This window comes from Lissotriton vulgaris, chromosome 1_1, assembly GCF_964263255.1.
Source record: "Lissotriton vulgaris chromosome 1_1, aLisVul1.2, whole genome shotgun sequence".
NCBI lineage: Eukaryota > Metazoa > Chordata > Amphibia > Caudata > Salamandridae > Lissotriton > Lissotriton vulgaris.
Genome location: NC_141685.1, coordinates 881,913,881 through 881,928,020, shown reverse-complemented (window position 1 = coordinate 881,928,020; position 14,140 = coordinate 881,913,881). Strand labels below are relative to the sequence as shown.

The window sequence follows — 14,140 nt, the reverse complement described above, 5'->3', positions numbered from 1 at the left end:
CCCAGCACTGATAATAATTTAAAACCAGACATTGAAATTGGTGCCTACCGGGCCTTATATTCATGTTCTTAACTTTACAAGCAAAACACTGATTTCTTTCTCAAGTATGTGCACAAGAGCCCTGCAAGTAATCTAAGTCCGTGATGGAGAACCTGGTCTATTTCACATGTTCTACTTCACAAGGTATGGTAGATGTTTCTCTATTTCCTAGGAGCATTTCCATCTCCCAGATGTGTTTTTGTAGTTTTGTTTTTCATGCAACGTTAATCTTGTGTAGCACAGGCTGCAAACTGAGTCGAGTCTAGGTGAAGTCAGGTTGTTGATGAGTGTTTGGGACAGGGCATCATTAAGAGTTCTGGTGTTGAGGCTAAACGCAATGAAGGTTTCTAGCTAAAAAGCGAATTACCTTTGGTAAAACCCTATCTGGTAGAGAGGCTTTTTAAGCCACAGATTCCTTACCTTAGAATTATCCCCAGGGGAAGACTGGATCCAGAATTTTTTTGTAAGCTGTACCACTGCAAGCAGGTAGGTGACGTTGTTCTGTATCACATGGGCACGCCAGAAAGGGATGTGCACAGTGCCTATATAGGAGCTACCCCAGCGCACTGACGTCGGTTTCGTTTTGCGACTTTCCATCCCGGAAGTGAGAAGCCACAAAGAACACGGACCACTGATGTGAAAAACTAGGACCATGAAAGGGGAACAGCAGTGTTGCTAGAAATGTATTTGCACATCTGGGAGGCTAGATAGAATCTCTACCAGAAAAGGTATTACCAAAGGTAAGTAACTTGTTCATCAGATAGAGACTTCTAGCTGCAGATACCTTATCTTAGAAGAGATACCGAAGCAATGCTTCCCTGGTGGTGGGTGTGTGAAACCATTTCACACTAAAATGTCCAGCAGGCCTGAGCGAGCAAAATGCCAGTCTTGACAGACCTGACTGTCCAGGCAGCAGTAATGCTTGGTGAACATAGGCAGAGAAGCCCACAATGTTGCCTGGCAGATGTCCAGGACTGTGGTCACAACCTTGACACTGGTACAATGAGCACGTAAGCCCTCAGGGAGTTTCTTCTTGGCCATATGTAGCAGATTTTAATGCAGAGCACGGTCCATCAGGAGATGGTCTGTTTCTGCATGGTGGTTCCCTTCTTCATTCCGAAACACCCCACGAAAAGTTGGTTGTCCACCTGGAATCTTTCTGTCTAGTCAAAGTAGAACAACACTCTTTATCAGTCCAGTCAGTGGAGTCGCTCCTCTTCCTTAGAAGGATGTGGCGGAGCGTAAAAGGTAGACAGGGTGATAGACTGACCTATGCACCAATGGAGTGACAATATTCAGCAGGAAAGAAGCTCTAGTGTGAAGGGCCAACTTGCCTGGGAAGATGTTCAGGTATGGAGCCTTGGATGACAAAGTCTAAAGCTCCATCACATTCCGGCCAGATTTCTTCATCACTAGAAAGGCCATCTTGATGGTAAGGAGCCTGAGAGGACAGTTGTGCAGTGGCTCAAAGGGAGTGCTTATCAGAAAGGTGAGTACTAGATCCCGAAGAGGCATGATGATGGGTGAAGGCAGAAACATGAGTTGCAGATCTTTCAAAAACCTGATTACAACAGGGATTCGAACAGGGAAGGCTGATCTGTCAACTGCAGCAAGGCCGACATGGCAGAAAGATAGCCCTTTAAGGTGCCCAAAGCAGAGCCCTGTTAAACAATAGAAAGGAGAAATAGAAGGACCTGAGAAAGGGTTCAGTAAGAGGGTCAATTTGTTTCTCTGTACACCATGCCACAAACTTGGCCCAACGGAAGGCATACACTGTCTTGTTAGAGGAATGTCTGGCTGCCAAGAAAACATTGCAGATTTTGGAGCGGAAATGTCAAAAGCTGTCAACGCTCAATCTCCATGCATGAAGGCAGAGCATTGACAAGTTCGGGTTGGGAACTCTCCCCTGCTGCTGTGACAGAAGATATTCCAGAACGGGCGGCCAGATCGGAAGAACAGTGGTCATGCTCTACAGCTTGGGATATCTCACTTTCCAAGCCCACTCAGGAGCCACCAGGATTACTTTGGCCCCATCATTCCTGATCTTCTTGAGAACTCTTGGCAGGAGTGGTACTAGCAGAAAGGCATACAGGAGGCCAGAGCTCTACTTGAGATGAAAAGCATCTCCAAGCAAGAGCTGCCTTGGAAACTTCAGCGCGCAAAACTGCTGACATTGCGCGCTTTCGGCAGATCTAACCAAGGTTCACTCCACTCTTGAAAGAGACCTTGTGCCACCTCTAGATGGAGAACCCATTTGTGATCCACTAGGCAACTGCGACTGAGTTTGTCCACCCAGGCATACGGAGAGCCCGCCAGGTGTTGTACCACCAGGGATATGCTCCGGTGTTCAAGCCTTGTTCAGAGGCGTAGGGTCTCTTGAAAAGGGTATACGACCCCCAACCCCACCCTGCTTGTTGCAGTACGACATGGCGGTGGTTTTGTCCCTGAACACCGGCAATAGCCTTTCCTTGATAGAGGGTAGACAGGTTTTCAGATCTGGTTGGGGAAGGGAGAGGGGTCTACCGCTGACCCAATGGCAGTTCATAAACCACCACTGCAGATCATTTGGAGTGCCCTCGGAGATCTGTACCATGTATGAGAGATTCTCTTGATGCCACGCTCACTGGAACTTCAGGTCCCAAAGCAGAGACTGCATATGCCAATGGGCATGTGTCACAAGCAATATGCAGGAGGCCATGAGACACAGCAACCTCAGAGTCAGTTTCACAAAAACCCATCGTAGAGGCTGAAACACATAGTATCATAGCCTGAATATCCTGGACTCGTCTTTTGGGAGGATAAGTCTGAAACCTCACAGTGTCCAGAACAGCTCAGATAAAAGGGAGCCTCTGAGAGGGAATCAGGTGTGACTTATGCACATTGATAGAGAACCCCAGCGAGTCCAGGAAGTTCACCGTAGTTTGGAGGTGAGAGACAAATACCAGATGTCTGCACGCCTTCAACAGCCAGTCGTTGAGATAGAAGACAACTGGCACCCCTGATCTCCGCAGAGGAGCTGCAACCACCGCCACCATCTTGGTGAGCTACAGAGTGACGCTGGTAAGGCCAAAAGGGAGCATGGCAAACTGGAAGTGCCGAAGGTCCACCCTGAACCACAGGTAACACGTGTGGGCAGGCAGGGTGGGAATGTAGAAATACGTCTCTGGCAAATCCAGCGCTACCATCCAGTCTCCCAGATGGAGGGCAGACAGGACTTAAACAAGTGTGAGGATTTTGAAATTCTCCATTTTCAGGAAGAAATTGAGATGGCACAGGTCTAGGATAGGATGAAGCCCTCTGTTCATTTTGGGTATCAGAAAGTAGCAGGAATAACAACCACCACCAACTTATGGCATCTGCACCCTATCTATGGCTCCCTTGGCTGAGAGCTGATACTTCCTGGCAGAGTAAGGAAAGACTGTCTTCCGTTAGCCTGTCGCAAGTGGATGGCATTGGTGGAGGGGTAGTCACGAAAGTGAGGGAGTAGCCCCTTTGGACAATTTGAAGAGCCCAGCGGTCTGACATTATCAACCTCCAGTGAGGCAGGTGATGCGTATCCTGCCTCTCATTGAATGTGGTGGGGGAGGGAGGGTTTGGACTGGCCCAATATCTGGCTGCCCAAACCACAGGGTCTGGGAGTACTGCGTCCTTGGCCATGCAGAGTCTGGGGAGCTGGTGTGCTGCGGTGGCTGGAAGGGTAAGAACATGGCTTGAAGTCCCTTCCACGGCTGCAAAAGGTGGACTGGGGTTGGCAGGGAGACATGAAATGGCTGCCGAACCTGGCCGTAGCTCTGTTATCCTTGAAGAGCTTGAGCGCTGAGTCCACCTTGTCTCCGAACAGACAGGAGCCATCAAAGGGCATGTCTATACGCAAAGCTTGGACAGCCCCAGAAAAGGCAGTTGTGCTCAGTCAGGTGTGACGCCATAAGGCCACAGACAACGAAACCGCTCTGCCTAGCGAGTCTGTTGTGTCCAGCTCACATCTGACCGTGAACTTGGCCCCATCTCTCCTGGCTGCCATAGCTTGGGAGAGTATGGCTTGGGCCTTGTCCAGGAACATGGGCAGGAGCTGTGCTACCGAATCCCACAGTGCCTGGGAGCAATGGCCAAAAAGTCACGCTGTGTTCACGGACTGTCCTGCCAGGCTGGTGGAAGAAAACATTTTCTTGCCTAAGGTGTCCAGCCTCTTGGATTCCCTATCTGGTGGGGTGGTAGGGAGGTCCAGGCTTGGACCAGGGTGTTGTGTGAAGAAACTTGGGTCTCCTGGGGGGGGGGGGGGGGGGGGGGGCATGGGGTTGGTGGGGATTGAAAATTGTCCTGTTCACAGAAGCCCCTGTACACAGGCTGGACCAAATCCCAAGCAGGACATCTTCAAAGGTTCCATTAAATGGGAGAGGCGGTTCTGAGGGGGTCATTCCCAGCTTAAGCACCTCTGTCAAGACGTTATTCTTAACTGCCACCAAGGGCAGGCCAAGGTCCAAGACCTCGGCCGCCCTTCTCACCACCATAGAAAAAGAAGTTCCCTCCTCCATAGCCATGATACGAGGAGATCGCATACCAGTATCTGGGCAAGAGTCCAGTCCACTGGGTTCCGCCAATTCCGCTCACCAGTCTATGTTGGGGCTTAGGGGCTGGTATTCCTCAGGGTCCCGGGTCCCCTCTCAATCTTCCCAAAGTCCTAGCCCATAGGAATAGGCCTCAGGCTCCCTTCTGAGGGCAAGGTTCCGGTCGGCACCAGAGTGGGGTTTTGCCCCTTTGGCTTCATGTTGGAGTTGGGGATGAGAATGGGGATAAAGCCGGCAGCATTGGGGCCAGCGTTGGGTAAGGTAGAGGTGGTATGACCAGAGCCTGTTCTAATCCATCTATGGATCCAAAGGAACCGACTGGTGCCGCGGGCAGAACCGCTGGCGGCCAACCAGTAGGGGCCCCTCTCAAACCCATGGGGCCCGAAGGCACGCCAGCAGGAATGGGTCAATTAAATATGAGGTGCATGAACTCGTAAAATTAACGGAGTTGGGCGGGGGTCGTTCCGACTCCCAGAAACTCAGAGTTGCACAGCTGGCCAAGAAACTCAGGGAGTTGCACAGCTGGCCAATGTGCAGGCTCAACTGTGGTACCAAGCATCATATGACTTTGATGGATGAGGTGATGTTGAAGACCTCTTTGACTTCTTACTTTTCTTCTTCTTGTGGTGCTTACCAAGATCGATGGCTCTGTGACCGATCCCAGAATCTTCCTCTCAACCAGGCTAGAGACAGTCACATGTTGAGAGGCAAGGAGCATGTGGGACTCTCTCAAAGCCTTGGGGTGCATGACGTGGCAGTCAATGCACGTCTTCGGGTCATGGTTGCGCTTGAGGTACCAGAGGTAAACAAGATACAGGTCCATCACTGACGTCCGTCAGTGACAGGCGATGCAGGGCTTCTAGCCAGCTTTACTTGTGGACATCCCTGTCACAACAGGAGAAGGCTTCTGAAAAAACTTCAACAGTCAAAAAAGAGTCAGGTAAAAAATTAATGGGGATAGCTCTCTCCAGATCTGTGCAGACTGGCGCGGAAAGAAATTTTCAGATCCAGTCTGATGCCCGGGGATAATTCTAAGGTAAAAAATCTGCTGCTAGAAGTCTCTATCAGACAGGGCCTTATGCTTTGTCATTAAGGTGTCTTCAATACATGCTCATCAATTTATAGCCACTTTGCTGAGCGCACAAAGGGATGGTCCAATGTGAGCCAAATGAAATTAGGATTCTACGGAAAAGCTTGTGCAGAAGGTACCCAGTTGTCACAATATAAACAGCCCCAAAGAAAAAGAAAATGCAGCATGTGTGTTTGTATGTGTGAATTTGAAGAGACAAAAGAACACTAAGAAAGAGTGAAAAGACAGCAACAAAGAAGCAGAAGATGAAGTGTCAAACGGGAAGATGGACAGACTTCTGAAGGGTGTGTGGAGAAAAAGGGTGTAAGTGACTATAGCAAAGAGGGATCATTTATTTCATACTTAATACAAATTAATGCTAAAAAGCACATTTGTAACACCAATGCATATGACTTGTTTTAGGTGCATGTGCTCTTTGTTAAGTATGGCTCCCATAGAGAGCCACTATCGTTTATTTCAGTTTCCAAATGTCATAACTCACTATTATGATGTACAACTGTTGGTAACAAAACTTTTTACTCACTGTTGTTATGTCACAAAGGCCATCCATCCAGGCCATGCTGACATGGCTCTTTGAGAGCCTGCCAGTGATTGTCTGCTTTGAATGAAAGCAGAAAGCACAGCTGCAGCAGTAGGAAGGAAAGCAGTGAAGGTGGTGGGGGTTGGTCAAGAATGGTAGGTAGGTTTTTATATGTTTTACCTTTTGGACAGGGATACATAACAGAGGCCATGTTATATATGGCCCACCCATTACTCCTCTGCCCCTGCAGAGCAGTTGAAAGCAGGGACAGATGATTTTGGGGGCCATACATAACATAAAATTATAGATTGGTAAGAAATTAACTATGGGGATGTTTTTCACCTCTGGATTCTGAGTGACATTATAGACAACTCGAGCTTCGTTCTAGCTGTTTATTCGATATAACTCAGAACCTCTCTGTGAAAAAAAACCTGTAACTCACTGTTACGCTTCTTTGAAGTTAGGCACACTAACTGAGCTCAGCTCTCCCAGGATTACAGCCTCATGGTTCCGCTCTAACAAACACCAAACTAAGCTATCCATTACTAAAGGCTCATGGGTGCAGCAAACTCATGTATACCAAGCTCGGTTCTCCAAAAACTAGGACCAGCACTCACTGACACCCAACTATGCTCTATCTGCGGTCCAGGGGCGGATTGGCACTGCGGGCACTCGGGCATGGGCCGAAGGGCCGGTGTCCCAGTGCCCTCTGTGGGCCGTTTTTTTCTACCCTTTCCAGTGCTCTCTGTGGACTGGGAAAGGGGAGATAAAAATACAGCCCACAGAGGGCACTGGGACAAAGACAGAAAGGAAAGCAGCCTCGCTGGTCGGCAGTACAGCGATTATCAGCTGTGGCCTCCTTCACCCCCTGCCTTGCACAGCAATCACGCAGAGGGGGGGCTGGGGAGGGGTGATTGTGTGGCCAGAATCGGCCTCCCAGGGGCCAGGTGTTGCTCAGTCCTTTGACCCATTTTCACCTCAGCCCCCTGGGGCCAACGCAGCCCAGAAACAGTGTTTGTTTTAACACCTCACCCACAGCCCTTCTCATTCAGGGCATAGTGGGCGAGGAAGAGAGGAAGAATGGGTCTCCCTGTGGGGGCCAGTTGATGTTTGGAATGAGTACATCTTCACCTCAGCCTCCCCCTGGCTACCATGGATGACCCAGCAGCTTTACTGCTTTAATAGCCTTACTGCATGATTAACCACTTTCCTACAGGCCTTAAAGGAGATTGTGCAGCAGAGGCCGAGAAGTTAAGCATTTGTGACCACCATCTGTGGACTGTCTTGTCGTAGCATGACCAAGGCGATAGCAGCTTTTTTGTGTTACCCTGCTAGGACATGTTATGTTATGTTAATGGTTTTTGTACCGCGCACAGCTGCCCCAGCAAAGGGGGGTCCTGGCGCCAAGGAAAGTATACATAACATCACAAAATGCAACAGAATCAGGGATTTTTATTAAAAAGAAGGGTTTTGATGACACGCCTGAACTGGAATAAATCTTCCAGAGCTCGAATTTCACTAGGAAGAGAGTTCCATAATTTGGCGGCTACTACTCGAAAGGAGCGGCCTCCAATCCTACTCAGCCGAAAGCGTGGGACAATAGAGAAATTCTGGCCCATCGATCTCAAGGATCGAGAGGGAACATATGGGGTCAGTAAGTTCATCAGAATAGGTGGGGCCGTGCCTTTCAGAATTTTAAAAGCCAGGCAGAGCACCTTGAACTCGATCTGCCGAGCAACAGGCAACCAATGGAGCGTTTGCAGTGCTCTGGACACTGAACAACGTCTGGGCAGCCCTAATACCGCTCTTGCGGCGGCATTCTGCACTCGTTGCAGCCGCATATGTTCTGCCTTGTTCGTACCTGCTAACAGAGCACTGGCATAATCTATCCTAGATAGTACAGAGGCCTGTACCACAAGCTGTCTAGTAGGGGCATCGAAGAATTTAAGCACCGGTCTGATACCCCTGATTATGCCAAAACAGGAGGCAGCCACCCTCTTAGTCTGGCAGGTAAAACTGAGTGCAGGGTCCAGCCAGACCCCGAGATTTTTTATCTCCATAGCAGGAGAAGGGATCATTCCTAGCTCGGGGGGCCACCAGTTGTCATTCCACCATCCAGGTTGCTTACCGACCACCATCACCTCTGTCTTTTTTGTGTTCAATTGGAGACAGTTTTGGTTCATCCAATTGGCCACCGCACGTAGCCCCTCACAGAAGTTGAGCACTGAGACCCTGGAAGGCTGGGGAGGGCTGAGTAATTTACTAATAGCAGGGCCCTCGCTGCTGTTCAGGTGCTCCTGCGCTGGAGGGCCAGAATAATTTTGCAATAGAAAAGGGACTGGCTGTTTTATTAGTTGCTCAGCTTTTAGGCCATTGTCACCTTGGCCCTGTGTCCTTCACAAGAATGAAATGAAATGAATGAAACTTATATAGCGCATGACTTACCCTGGGGCATCTCAGCGCTTGCTTAGGGAACCCGTCCTGGTATTCCCCTGTGAGATAACCCTGGCAGGGTATCCACAAGGTGAAAGCCAGGCATCCCACCGCGAGGGGCCGTTGTGGAGATTAAGCAAGCTATTGCCCAGAGTCGCAGAGTGTGAACCCGTGAGTCGAGAAGGCACCGGAGCGAGAATTAACGAGTCCATGGAATTTTGAGCTCAAGACCCGCCGAGGCGGGGAATTGAACCCTGGTCCCGGGCCGAACTCAAGCTCCAGGTCTGCCGCCTCTAACCCCTGAGCCACACTTCTCCACATGAACAGTATCCTCACCACTGTTCCCAATAACCTGCGCGCGTGTACGCGCGCGCACATAAGTCACCGTAAGCGTGCAGTGTGCATTATTTAGCGCGCACATCCTGAGACCGTTCGCGCCGCCGCTTTTAAAACGCGAGCGGCGCGAAAAACAGTAATTTCGTGGTTGCAGGAGACGACAAGAACATGATGGAGCAGCGGCAGATAAATGTCTCCCATAAGGCTCTTGGTTTTGGGAATCGCTTTTCTTTGCTAAATGTATTATGAAGCAAGTGCACGGGCACGTTGCAGCCGCCTTTCCTAAAGCACCAGCATCAGAAACCGCATTTTAGCTGTCAGAGGTCAGGCGTGGAGTGCATCCGGCCCCAGGCTAGAGGCTGACACTGAACCTCGGCTTCCGTCATGTTTTAAACAAGCCGGTGCATTATGTATACATTTGGTATTATCTAGCGCCGACGAGCCGCCTTAAATTGTAAGTAGTGCTAACATGCGCTTCAGGCACGGTAAGCGCATTGTAAGCCAGAGGCACTGAAACTGGACTAATACGTCGTAGCTTTAAACAGTATCAGATTTGGGCAGGGCCAGGTCGACGGGTGGCAGACCTTTAAATTCTTGAATGTCATCTTAAATGCTGGCTTGAGGTGACGTTTCCGGCTGCTTTCTGAAGAGATGGTTTCATGCAGGCCCACAAACACAAGTCCAGATGTCAGGTGGGAAAAGCGAAAATGTATAATTGCTGGCATAGTTGTGTGAGACGCAGGTGGGCTACTAGAGCCAAATTTAGGGGATGGGTTGAAAAAAATTTGGTGGGGGGTTCATTCTTCCAGCCGTAACCAGAGCGGCTGTAAAAAGGGATGAAAACACAACAAAAGCCTCATTTACAAGTACACGGTCTTTTAAAGACCTGTTAAGTACTCGGGTGCGGCTGCAATTAGACGTCGCCAGCCCGCGAAGCTGTCTCAACCCGGGCTGACACAAACGAGGGGGGGGGGGGGGGGGGCTAAAGCCCGGTGAGCCCCAATCGGTGTTGAGTGCCTGGTAAGAAGCACACAGCCATTTTACGTTACAAAGTGCGATGGTTGTATTCTGCTCATGTTGAGGGATGGGGTCGGATTCCACGTAGGACTTCCTACTAAAAATTGTTTTCATAGTTGAGTTTTTCTTCACTATTTTTTGCAGATACTTTTTCAATTTTTAAGCAAGTTATGCGTTTCATCCCACATAAACTTAATTTTAGCAGTTTTGACCTCCATCTGCTTTGTGAAATTCATTGTTACCAAAGGTTTTGAAGACCGTAGCAGTACATGGCCATACATACACTGCTGTCCTGTTGCTTTTTTTCCTCCCACCCTCCCTCTCGTGCCCTTTTGTTAAAACGGCACACACTAAGTGATTTATTGCAGGATGTGCAGAGGAACAATTTACAAGAACCTCTAATACGGCACCATGGATGCTACTTCGAAAGGGCTTACTCCTTCGAGGCATTTAAGTGACAAGATTCCCAAGTCCGCATGCTTTTGTGAGCCCACAGAGCTCACGCATTCTTTAGCAGTGCCTGGAACTGCTGTAGAGAGGTGCATCTTGCCGTTGTGTTGGCTCAGACTATGTCAATGCATTGGCACTGCATAGATTGCAGATTTGAGATTACACGTCGTGCAAGAACACACACACCAGGAAGCTGGTACACATGGATTGAAAGGAAAGTCTTAGTAGGGCATGCCAATTAAACATACAAGTTGCATTCATTTTAACATTCATCCTTACAATTACAATTTGGACATAACATTGGTAATGGTTATCAAACGAAAAAGAAGAGGACTTTCACAGCTATAAGTTATTTGCATCAGATTTCCCAGAAACCTTTCCATATTCATACCTTTTGCAGCTCCTTTTTTTTATTGCACATGCCTTGTATCTATTTTCCAAGCAGCCCGTCTTTGTTTTGCAAAAATCTTATCCTGTTTTCGAACAGTGTAGGAAAGCAGAACTCACAGTGTTAGCACAAGGCTTTAAAATGCATTAAGTGGGAAGATAAAACATCACTCCATGCTCCCCTCGAGCCCGTTGGCGCCACCCTGGATGCGACTTATTAACATACAACACTGTGCCCGCAGCCCGCCGGGCTCGACTGCCACATGGACCTTATTTCACACAATGATTGCGACCTTCTACCCCAGGCTGTTTGCCACCGCGCACGCGCTAGAATCAATCTCCAGACGCTCCATGCGATGGTTATCAAATCCACACACCCTGGCTATTAACTATGCTAAAATATGCATCACCCCTCGCAGTGGGCACTAAATAGGCAGTAGAACCCGCATCGCAAGACCAGTTAGATGGCCCCAATGTAAAACCCTAGGAACTCCCCTGGGAAGTGTCTGGACGGTCACAGCACCAAACATGGCTAGAGGAAAACTGCAAGAAGGCTCCTTAAAGCACATTACTATGACCTCTTTCTCATGATCATATGCCAGCTCTTCTGTGATCGTAATGCCGGATGCATAGATCGAGATAGAGTAGAGAAGTGTGGCTCAATGGTTAGAGCGGCAGACCCTGATGCAGTAGTCTTGCCGGGACCAGGGTTCAATTCCCGCCTCGGCGGGTCTCGGGCTCAATTTTCTCGGACCTGATAATTCTCGCCTTGGTGCCTATTCTAATCACGAGTCCCACTCTGCACCTCTGGGCAATAGCTTGCTTAATCTCTACAACAGCCCCAACAACGCTGAGGATGCCTGACTTCACCTTGGGGGTGCCCAGGCGTGGGCTCCTCACAGGGAAAGGCCAGGAAGGGTTCCTCTGTGGTATTCGTACAAGCGCCGAGATGCCTACGGGTAGTCGTGCGATATACAAGTGCATAATCATTTCATTTCATTTCATAGATCCTGAACCCAAATGTAACTCGGTCACTGCACCTCCTGGCGAGGACTATGCGCCTCATTCAGAGCGGACTGGTGCTAACAAGTATGCTAGCGTTGAAGGCACACACAGAATACCTGTAAGGTGCACAATCCACTCCCGCCCTGAAGCACCTCCACAGCTAAGCCGCTTTCCTACTGGTGACCCTTCGAAGGTGAAGCCCAACTCACCCGCACTGCAATGCAGATGCCGCCAAGCTTCAATTAAGAAAGGAACCAAATTGCATGACATTCCGTAGGATGCTTAAAACCTGGCTATTCACTAAATAAAACCAGGGCTCTTCTCCGAATAACGTCACTGCTGCCTGATAATGTTCGCAGCGCTGGGATGCCTCCGGGTAACCACGCAGTTTACAAATTATGTTTTCATTTCATTTCAGGGCCACAGACAGAAAACAACGTACATCTTCTGAGCTAAGCTTTGAGCCCCGGCATTTATTGTTTTACAAATTAAGCACTATTTTGCAGTATTTGGTAATAGTTGAAGTTGCCGAATGAAGATGAATGCTGCAGACTACATCAAGAAGATTCAATTCCACAACTTATTGGATATATGTAGTCTTGTATAGGCTCTCAAATTGTCCCCAACCAATAAACAGTGCTCCAGTTAAGAATCTTTAGTAAAATCTTAATATCGTACCACCAATGGAGTCTTGTGCTTTTGTAAACCTGAAGTGCACTTGCCTGTGTAACCAATTCATGTCATGGCGTGTGTATCCAAATTGCAAATCTGCCTTAAGACCCTTAACGTGGCGCTGTATGTGTGGAATTGCACTGTCTTTTCAGTTTTTTAAACAAACGTTGGTAGAGATATCTGGCGCTGCACACACGCGCGGTCTGGTTCCTGGCGCACATAGCTATGGCTGCAGCGCACAGAGACCCTTCACTGCCGCACAGAGAGGAAAAAAATTAGAGGGAACATTGATCCTCACACTTACATTCCTTGTGTGTGCATAGACATATATGGCCTGATGCCAGAGTTGCAAAGATGGGGAATCATGTTTGAGTACCAGCATCTGCTCAACACCCTGTGATTTTGGGCAGATCACTTCATCACCCAGGCCCTTAAATAAAAAATCGGATCTTGAGTACTATAATTGGTGCTCATGAATAGAACTCAGGTCTGGTTTTCTAATGTTGTGGATTTCTGATTTATGTGATTAGAGTCAAGGACATAGCTGGTTGGGAAAGAGTATCTAACGACATTGTGCAGGGTGTTAAGACTGCAAGTAAGTATTCGGTTTTCAGAACTGCAGTGCTCCTAGTCTTTACCAATGTTACTGGCTCTTTAAACTTTAACATGCTTAATTTACTAAATAGACAACACATGAAGCTCTCCTGGCAATACAGTCTCACGGTCACACATTCTTTGACACCAAGCTTTTCAACTACTACACCCGATGGGACTTCACACTCACTGACATAAGGCAGTACGCTTCCACTACTATAGCTTCAGAGCTCCATGCTCACTGACACCATGCTGAGCTCTCACACTACAGCCTTTGTGGTCCCACACTGAAGAGGCCCGAACCGGCGCTGCGCACAGCAACTTAGTGCCCCCCATCTCATGTGTGACACCTTCACCCAGGAACAGCGTTTTAATCAACATACTTCGCATGCTCATTTAAATAAAGGATTGGCTCGAGAGGTTTCAGTCATTTTATGGGGCGCTCCTTGTGCGTGAACACACCTCGGTTACTTATCCCTTACCTCTCTTCATGCCTTCTACATTCCTGTCAAACCGAAAGCACAACAGAGGGACTGACAGCCCCTCTTCGCTTTTCCAGCTACCGCAAGCAGCCAGCCCAGAATCACAAAATTGATCAGAACGTCATGATAAAAAACCTGTCGGGAAACATGTAAACATGTCGGACATTTTTAGCTGTGGTGCTGGGTTTTCATTCCAACCAGGACTGCACACAAATAAAGTAAATCGTTTATTCAACACTAATTTTTCGTGGAACGATTGCATAATTGTGTTTGTAAAGTATTATTATTTACCAATTTTTAGACCCGACTCAAATAAATATATTTTCTTTTTAATTGCATAAGCCTGTTTACTTAGTGCTTATTTTTTATTAGCACATAATCGTTATTTTGACCTAATTTAAGGCGAACCTTTTAGTTTAATCTATGTTCTCGCTGTCATCAATAAGCACAACAGAGGTTTTTTCCGGTATTCCTAGATTTTTTGCCATCGTCTTCGGTCCAGCGCAGGCTGATTGGCCCACTTTTATTCTTCTTCTATTGGCTGAACCTC

The 14,140-nt window shown here is 48.3% G+C and overlaps 1 protein-coding gene across 1 annotated transcript in view; it reads right to left on the bottom strand.

The window, feature by feature from the left end:
* Nucleotides 1-13,684, bottom strand: part of FOXRED2 (FAD dependent oxidoreductase domain containing 2) — a 59,869-nt gene extending 46,185 nt beyond the window's left edge. Inside the window, exon 1 of the mRNA XM_086958538.1 lies at nucleotides 13,591-13,684. The gene's annotated coding sequence lies outside the window, so the exon portion shown is untranslated. The remainder of the gene's footprint in view (nucleotides 1-13,590) is intronic.
* Between the last annotated feature and the right edge of the window lie 456 nt (nucleotides 13,685-14,140).